Source organism: Rhinoderma darwinii, chromosome 10 (genome assembly GCF_050947455.1).
Source record: "Rhinoderma darwinii isolate aRhiDar2 chromosome 10, aRhiDar2.hap1, whole genome shotgun sequence".
Taxonomy (NCBI): domain Eukaryota; kingdom Metazoa; phylum Chordata; class Amphibia; order Anura; family Rhinodermatidae; genus Rhinoderma; species Rhinoderma darwinii.
In genome coordinates, this window is record NC_134696.1 from 93,074,330 (window position 1) to 93,083,711 (window position 9,382).

The following is a 9,382-nucleotide window of genomic DNA, read 5'->3' on the forward strand; positions in this document are numbered from 1 at the left end:
TGCATGGTGGCACCCGAGCAACCCAAATGCTCAACAGCACCCCTGCTGCCAAGGTAAGCCCCCTTGGCTCTGGGCCATATCCCTCACAGGCACAGCAACAGAGACCCCCACAAAACACCACAACCAGTAAACAGACCAAAAAACTCACCTTTTCATAGAGCAAATAGGTAGAAACTCTCGTCTCCTGCTGACTCTAAACAGCTGGGTGGAGTGCTGGTACCAGGGCAAAACAACCAGGGGACAGACTTAGGGCAAAGCCACACGTGGCGGAATTCCTCTTGAATTCCGCAGCAGACACTCCACAGCGTTAATCCGCAGCGGAGCCGTTTCTCCATTGACTTCCACTTCTATTTAGTAGGGTTCGTTTAGACGATGCGTAAAATTCCGCTGCGGAGCATAGGCTGCGGAGCGGAATTTGGTGTCCGCAGCATGCAAGAGATGTTGCGGAGTTGTGGCGGACTGGTTGCGGACTCATGGCGGAATTTCTCCATTGACTTCAATGGAGATTCTAAATTCCGCAATCGAGTCCGCACATGTTATGTGTGGTGCGGATGCGTCTTGCTTTTTTAACATGACATTTCTTCATTCTGGCTGGACCTATGTATTTCTAGGTCTATAGCCAGACTGAGGAAGTCAATGGGGCTCCCGGAATTACGGGAGCGTTGCTAGGAGACGTCAGTAAATAGTCACTGTCCAGGGTGCTGAAAGAGTTAAGCGATCGGCAGTAACTGTTTCTGCACCCTGGACAGTGACTACCGATCCCAATATACAGCAACCTGTAAAAAAAATAGAAGTTCATACTTACCGAGAACTCCCTGCTTCTGTCTCCAGTCCGGCCTCCCAGGATGACGTTTCAGTCTTAGTGACGGCTGCAGCCAATCACAGGCTGCAGCGGTCACATGGACTGCCACGTCATCCAGGGAGGTAGGGCTGGATGGCGAAAGAGGGACGCGTCACCAAGACAACGGCTGGTAAGTATGAAATTCGTTTACTTTCACTAGGGAAAGTGCTGTCCCTTCTCTCTATCCTGCACTGATAGAGAGAAGGGAAGCACTTTTTCCTCAGTCCGCAGCAGCTAGTCCGCATCAATTTACTGCACATTTTGGGCAGATCCGCCGCAGACCTGGTTCATCAACAGAATACCAAAACTTCTATGACATTGCAAAGCGGGGTGGGGTGCAGAGAGGGTGGGGATGTGATATACATTTTAGGGTGTGTTTAACTGGTTGCCGACGCTTGATGACTATCATACTTGTCCTGATGATCGCACGGGCACACTTGATCAGGAGCTGGGCAATGACCATAACACTCAGCTGCAGCCCCAGTCTAAGGGCAGATTCACACGAACGTTGCGTTTTTGCGCGCGCAAACAACGCAGCGTTTTGCGAGCGCAAAAACCATTTGACAGCTGCGTGTGTCATGCGTGTCTGATGCGCGGCTGCGTGATTTTCGCGCAGCCGGCATCATAGAGATGAGGCTTGTCAACGCCCGTCACTGTCCAAGGTGCTGAACTAGCTAAATCTTTCAGCACCCTCGACAGTGAATGCCGAACACAACAGCGAAAAACCTGTAAAAAAAAAAGATAAAGTTCCTACTTACCGAGAACTTCCCGGCCGTTGCCTTGGTGACGCGTCCTTGGTGACGCGTCCTTGGTGACGCGCCTCTCTTGACATCGGGCCCCACCTCCCTGGATGACGCAGCAGTCCAAGTGACCGCTGCAGCCTGTGATTGGCTGCAGCCTGTGCTTGGCCTGTGATTGGCTGGAGCTGTCACTTGAACTGAAGTGTCATCCCGGGAGGTCGGACTGCAGGAAGGAGACAGGAGTAATCGGTAAGTTAGAACTTCGGGTTTTTTTACAGGTTAATGTATTTTGGGATCGCAAGTCACTGTCCATGGTGCTGAAACAGTTTAACTCTTTCAGCACCATGGACAGTGACTATCTCCTGACGTCGCGTACCGATAATTTTTTTGCCGGGATCGGCCAAAACGGGTTTGGCCGAACCCGGTGAAGTTCGGTACGCTTGTCCGGCTTCGCTCATCGCAAAGACACTCCGTTTGGATGTGGTGCTTTTCGGTTTTCATTCATCCTTTTCACTGCTGTTGCGCGAATCACGCTCGTCCCACGGAAGTGCTTCCGTGTGGTGCGCGTGATTTTCACGCACCCATTGACTTCAATGGGTGCGTGATGCGCGAAATACGCAGAGTTATTGAACCTGTCGCGCTTTTTGCGCAGCAGACAAACGCTGCGCAAAAAGCACGGACTGTCTGTACTGCCCCATAGACTTGTATTGGTCCATGCGTGCCGCGTGAAAACCACGCGGCCCGCACGGACCGAATACACGCTCGTGTGAATCCCCCCTAAACCTCTGATCTCCGCTGTTAATCCCTTGAATACCACGATCAACCCTGATCGTGTCTTTCAAATAGAAGGAGTGAAAAGGGGGACCTTCTTTGATCGTGTCACAGGGAATCCCTGTGATGCAATCGAAGCCCATACCTTATATGGACAGAGTTCATTGAAGGACCCCAGGGCTGTCTGGCCATATTTTCTGTTGTTAGGAAATACTTCGGTATCTATCAGTATACAGGCTAATGTACTGGCCTATAGATATAGATATAGATATAGGCCAGTACGTTAAAGTTAAAAAATTTAAATTTAAAAAAAATCCCCCTATGGGATTAAAAATTAATAATTTAATTAATCTAAAAAAAACTTTGAAAAAATAATACACACAAATGCTAATTTTTTACAATAAATGAACTGTATTACACAGAAGTTCCAAAACATAAAAACAATATACACAAATTAGATATAGTCATGACCATAACAACCTGCACAACAAATTTATAGCGTCATTTATGATAATCGGTGTATGCTGTAAAAAAACTTTTTTTGCCAAAATAAAACATAATATAAATTAAATCATAATGTAAATATACCAAAAAATGGCACCTCCAAAAAGTACAACTGGTCCTGCAAAAAACAAAGTCTCATATAGCTACGTCAAACAAAAACAAAAAAAGCTATGAGCGCTGGGTTAGGCTAGATTCACACGAGCGTATGAAACCTCGGAAGTGAAAAACTACAGTTTTTTACGTCCGAGGTGCATCCGTGCTGCACCCCTGTCTGTGGAGGCATGCGTGAAGCGCCAAAAAATAGGACAAGTCCTATTTTTTAACGGACCCTTCACACAGTCCATTGAAACAGCGGCCGTGTGAATGACCCTATTGAATTAAATAGGTCCGTGTGACGGCCGTTGTTTTAACGGCCGTCACACGGATGTAATCAATGTTCGTGTGAATAGGTCCTAACAAAGAGGGGGAAAAAAACAAAAAATGTATTACTCAATGAAAAAATAGTTCCGGGTTTAAAAGGGGGCAATAACCCCTGTGGGAAGTGTAACGATGGACTAAAATTGCAGTGAATCAAGGTTGTAGCAATAGGGGTGCCAAGGTAATAGCTTCATCTGGCCTAGGTGCTTGAGGGGGTCAAAAGCCCCTCCGCCACACGAGATGACACCAGTATTCTAAGTGGCACATGGTGGGAGCTGGGGGCTATTGCAGATTTCGCATTGGGGCCAAGGATCTTTGTTACACCTCTGCAGTGCGGGGTTATCTCTGATGGTGCCACACATGGCATGGTTTATTAAGAAGATCAAGCAGAAATTCACCCCAGAGATACCTTGACAACTGCATAAGTTCTAGAAATGCTAAGCCGCGCGCACCGGATCAAATCTAAAGCTACATTATGCTGTGAATGTTCTCCGCTCATCATAGTCCCCGTGCACACAGCAGCCGCTCCGCCACCCACACAACATTGTCCAAATCTCTCCTTATGTGACCTTCGTAATTAAAGACGCAGCATTTCTGGTATAGTACAATACAAGCTATTATCTTCAGACCACTGTGTCAAGCTTCCGGGGGTGGGGGACGGATAGTAAGTGGCCTTGGGTGTCCTATTATAGTATGTGCAATGCTGCAGCACACAAGTAACTGTCCGATCCACAATGCTGCGGCACAATATAAACCAGAGTGTTCCCCAAAAATCAAGAAATCAACCAAAAAGATCAGTTTTTCGTAAACAGTACCAGCATAGTGCCACCTACAAATAGTACCAGCATAGTGCCGTCTATAACTAGTACCAGCATAGTGCCCCTATAAAAAGTACCAGCCTAGTGCCCCCTATAAATAGTACAAGCCTATTGCCCCCTATAAATAGAACCAGAATAGTGCCCCCTATAAATAGTACCAGCATAGTGCCCCCTACAAATAATAGCAGCATAGTGCCCCCTATAAATAGTACCAGCATAGTGCCCCCTATCAATAGTACCAGCATAGTGCCCCCTATAAATAGTACCAGCATAGTGCCCCCTATCAATAGTACCAGCATAGTGCCCCCTATAAATAGTACAAGCCTAGTGCCCCCTATAAATAGAACCAGAATAGTGCCCCCTATAAATAGTACCAGCATAGTGCCCCCTACAAATAATAGCGACATAGTGCAACCTATAAATAGTACCAGCATAGTGCCCCCTATCAATAGTACCAGCATAGTGCCCCCTATAAATAGTACCAGCCTAGTGGCCCCTATGAATAGTACCAGTATAGTGCTCCCTATAAATAGTACCAGCGTAGTTCCCCCTATAAATAGTACCAGCGTAGTGCCCCCTATAAATAGTACCAGCATAGTGACCCCTATAAATAGTACCAGCATAGTGCCCCCTATAAATTGTACCAGCCTAGTGCCCCCAATAAATTATAGTGTCATCAAAGTGCAATGTAGCAGAGCGTTTTCCATATAATTAGATGATAAAATTCTTTCTGCCTGCAGCCACCACTAGGGGGAGCTCACTGTATACATATATCTACAGCTGTTGAAGTCTATAGGAGCACTATATATATAAATATGCAGCTAGTTCCCCCTAGTGGCGGCTGTCAGTCTTTTCGGGAGGTTTGCTTACTGTGCTGGGGGTCTGACCCATTTCAGAAGGTTCCCGGACAATATGGGAGAGAAGTATGATATAGACGCACACACATATATAGACAGTATGTACACAGTTATATATGAATATTTGCATGCATGTAAGCCAGAGAAAGTTGGGTGACTAATAGATAATATGGCCACCATGATAGATTCCATGGAGGATGTCTCCCACTGAGGGAAAGGGGATGACAACCTATTTGGAAGATGTAATGGCCGCCACATTGGTTGTCACCAAGAATTTTTAACAGCGAAAGAAGACTAAAGTTGAGCGCAATGGTTAGTGAGACAAGGAATGTGGGGCAATATAGTTCATGGGTGACACCAGTGAGGAAGGAAGTAGCTAACTTCTCCCCCTACTCGGGATCCAACAGAAATCCATATATCTGGAACATGACAAGACAAGATTTGTTTTTATGGAAAATGTCACAGCTTTATTGTCCACCCTGAGACACAGACGCTGAACAGTTTCACCAATGTATGCCACAAATGCTCCGTCATTTACAATTTACTCGGATGACAATAATTTTACATGAGAACATTGTCCAGAATAAAAAAAATGTCTGAACATTCCCGTAGTGAGAATATATCGCCGTGCGTTCATCTTTACGGTCAGTTTCATTGATTAGCGCAAGGTCACTGAATGCTAAGCATGCTGGGAAATGGCCACCCATGCTGTCATCCTTTGTCACCTCCCTGCCTGTCAGTCCTCATTTCCATGACAACCAGTGTCAAACAATGGGCAGTTGCCATAGGGGCAAAAGATGATTCCATGGTAACCGGAAAGACCTGCTCGCTCAGCAGTCCGGTGGTGTCCATGGTAACAGGAGGAGGGGTTGCCTTGGTAACCCAGGGAAGGTCCTTCTTTATCAACTTCTGACAGATGGAGGGAAATTAGCGTAGGCGCAATCTCCAGGACACTGGGCAGAGGACGCGATCATGTAGGGCTTAGAGAAAATCCTTCCACCTGCGTCCTCTTGCTGTTAAAAAATGTATGTATCCAATGGAAAAAAACATAAAATGATTAGTTATTACAGCACACAACATGACAATAGAGGTAACGAGCAAATACTGATGTAGCAGAGCTGAATTTGTCACTTAGGTTTGACACTGTATTTTTGTGTCTTGATAACGCAACGATGGAGAAGAAATACCTGCAGTCCTGTGCAAAACCACAGCATATATATTGAGTTCGAAGTGACAAACTCAGCTCTACTACACCTGCATCATGTCCTACACATGTAGCAGAGCTAAATTTGTCATTTATCTCATCGTCTGTGTTAGAGTAATTATATAAATTTTATCGTTTTCATATCTCGACACCACTTAGGTATTAGGGTATGTTCACACGACCTATTTTCAGCCGTTTTTCAGGCCGTAAACGCCCCGAAAAACATCTGAAAATACGGGGTTTAAACGCCTCCAAACATCTGCCCGTTGATTCCAATGGAAAAAACAGTTCCGTTCCCACGGGGCGTTTTTTTAAAAACGACCGCGTAAAAAAAACACTTCGTAAAAAGAAGTGCATGTCATTACTTGAGCCGTTTTTGGAGACGTTCTTCATTGACTTAATAGAAAAACAGCTCCAAAAATTGTCGTAAAAAATGCCTCAAAAAACGCAAGTTGTTTAAAAAAAACGGCTGAATATCAGGGGCTGTTTTCCCTTGAAAACCGCTCGGTATTTACAACCGTTTTTTGTTAAGCGTGGGCACACATGTTTACCTGCAGTCCTATGTAAATCCACAAATTGTAATATCACCATGAATTGCACTAAATGACCAACTCAGCTCTGCTACGCCTGTTTCGGGTTCTACGTTTATAGGTGAGTGTCACTATTATTCTACGACAATTTGATTCTAAAATATTATGGTGACGCAAGGGGACGCGGCGCTCTGTCCTGGCGGTTGTTTTGCAGTATTCGCACGCGATTTAATTATACCCACAGTACATTAGGATTTACGTGCCCGGATTTATGCTGAGGATTCCCCTTCCCTCCGTATATCAGGCCCCATCTAACTCACATTTTCCGCTGCGTTACAAGTATAAAAATAGAAATTATGTCAGCAGTTGCCATGGTAACATAGAAGATCTGGCTTCCATGTCACGACTGCCCCCCCCCCCCCTCTCCAGTGGTATCCCCCAGTTTTCCCATTACACACCAGTAAGAGAAGGGATCCTGAAATCTCCCAGGCCATATCTGAGGCGTGGGGTTGTAGTGGAGGGGGAGGGGGTATTTTAACCCCATGAATGCCATGCATGAGTAATTGCTATCAATGTTGTTCAGACAATCATTTTACGTGTCTCTCCTCTATATTATCTGTGTTTTTACATAGGACTGCTGGTAAACCTCTGCTACATCTGCGCTTTACCTAAATACACCATCATGCAGACAAACTGGATGATGGTGTATTTTGCCCCCATAGTGGCCCCACACAGTATAATGCCCCATAGCTGCCCCCACACAGTATAATGACCCCATAGCTGCCCCCACACAGTATAATGCCCCATAGCTGCCCCCACACAGTATAATGCCCCATAGCTGCCCCCACACAGTATAATTCTCCATAGTGCCCCCCACACAGTATAATGCCCCATAGCTGCCCCCACACAGTATAATGCCCCATAGCTGCCCCCACACAGTATAATTCTCCATAGCTGCCCCCACACAGTATAATTCTCCATAGTGCCCCACGCACAGTATAATGCCCCATAGTGCCCCATGCACAGTATAATGCCCCATAGTGTCCTCACAGTATAATGCCCCATAGCTGCCCCACACAGTATAATGCCCCATAGTGCCCCACGCACAGTATAATACCCCATAGTGCCCCACGCACAGTATAATGCCACCATAGTGCCCTCACAGTATAATGTCCCTTTAACTGCCCCACACAGTATAATGCCCCCATAGTGTCCTCACAGTATAATGCCCCATAGCTGCCCCACACAGTATAATGCCCCATAGTGCCCCACGCACAGTGTAATGCCCCATAGTGCCCCACACACAGTATAATACCCCATAGTGCCCTCACAGTATAATGTCCCCATAGCTGACCCAAACAGTATAATGTCCCTTTAACTGCCCCACACAGTATAATGCCCCCATAGTGTCCTCACAGTATAATGTCCCCATAGCTGCTCCCACACAGTATAATGCCCTATAGTGCCCCACGCACAGTATAATGCCCCCATAGTGCCCTCACAGTATAATGCCCCCATAGCTGACCCCACACAGCATAATGCCCCCATAGCTTCCCCCACACAGTATAATGCCCCCATATCTGCCCCTGTAATGTCCGTGGCTGCGGGCTGTCAGCTCCAACCTCCCCCTGACAGTCGCAGCCACGACTCAGCAAGCGCTGACCCCAGCCTCCTCCTCAGCACTCGCGTCCACTCACCTCAGCCGGATCCCGCAGACCTCATGCATGAAATTTGACCCGTTAGTACCCTGGACTATAAGAGGGGTCCAGCCCCCTAGTTCTATGCCTGAGCGTTGTTGTGTTCCCCAGTTTGTCTATGTGATGGCCTCCTAGTGTGTTTCCTGTTCCAGTCCCTGTGCCAGTCCCTGCCCCTGTGCCTATACCTGTTTCCAGTTCCTGTTCCTAGCAATCCATACATTCCTGGTCTAGTACTGAGCTGTGCCAAAGTCGTGCCGTGCTGCATCCACATATGACCTGCTTCACCTCGACTGACGTCCGCCTGCTACCTAGTCCCAGCCGAGCCTGCCCTGCTGCTGTCTGAGCTGCCACTGGTACCTATAGAACTTTAGACTCTCACCTGCTCCCTGTTGGCCAGCTGCCTTACCGCCAAGGCGGTACGGCCCAGTGGGTCCACAGACCCTTCGTTACAGGTCCCAAGTAGTAGAATGCCTCCATCTCTCCCCATGCAGTATAATGCCTCCACAGCTGCCCCCCACATCAGTGGCGTGACTACCGCTGTAGCAGCCATAGCAGCTGCTACAGAGCCCATGGCATGAGGGGGCCTGTGCCAGCCTCAGTGTCGCCACTAGAAGCAGCCACTATGGCAGCTACAGCGGTAGAAATGCCACTTTCAATAGTATCTGCGTCTTTAGGACGCATATACTATTGAACACTACGGTAGAGCAGGAAGGTATCTTCTGGCATTTACTAGGCTACAGGCCACGTTTGGCTTGCAACCTATCATGCGCAGGGACAGGATCCCCGCACAGGTCGGTTTGATGACCTTACTGGATCTCACCAGTCTACGCAAGGATCCCATCCGGGTTGATGCTTTGGAGCAGCTCTATTCATCGGGGGAACAGGGCCTAGGTGAGTATAAAGTTGAATTTGTTTGGGGGGGCTCTATCTACAGGGGGGCTGTATGGCGCTATCTACAGGGGGGTATGTTTGGCGCTATCTAAAGCGGGCTGTATGGTGCTAT

At 47.2% G+C, this 9,382-nt stretch overlaps 1 long non-coding RNA gene across 1 annotated transcript in view; it reads left to right on the plus strand.

Moving 5' to 3' along the window:
* Positions 1 to 5,746: 5,746 nt before the first annotated feature.
* LOC142662218 (uncharacterized) overlaps positions 5,747 to 9,382 on the plus strand; it is a 50,989-nt gene continuing 47,353 nt past the window's right edge. The window contains exon 1 of the long non-coding RNA XR_012850890.1: positions 5,747 to 5,973. This is a non-coding gene — a long non-coding RNA (uncharacterized LOC142662218). The remainder of the gene's footprint in view (positions 5,974 to 9,382) is intronic.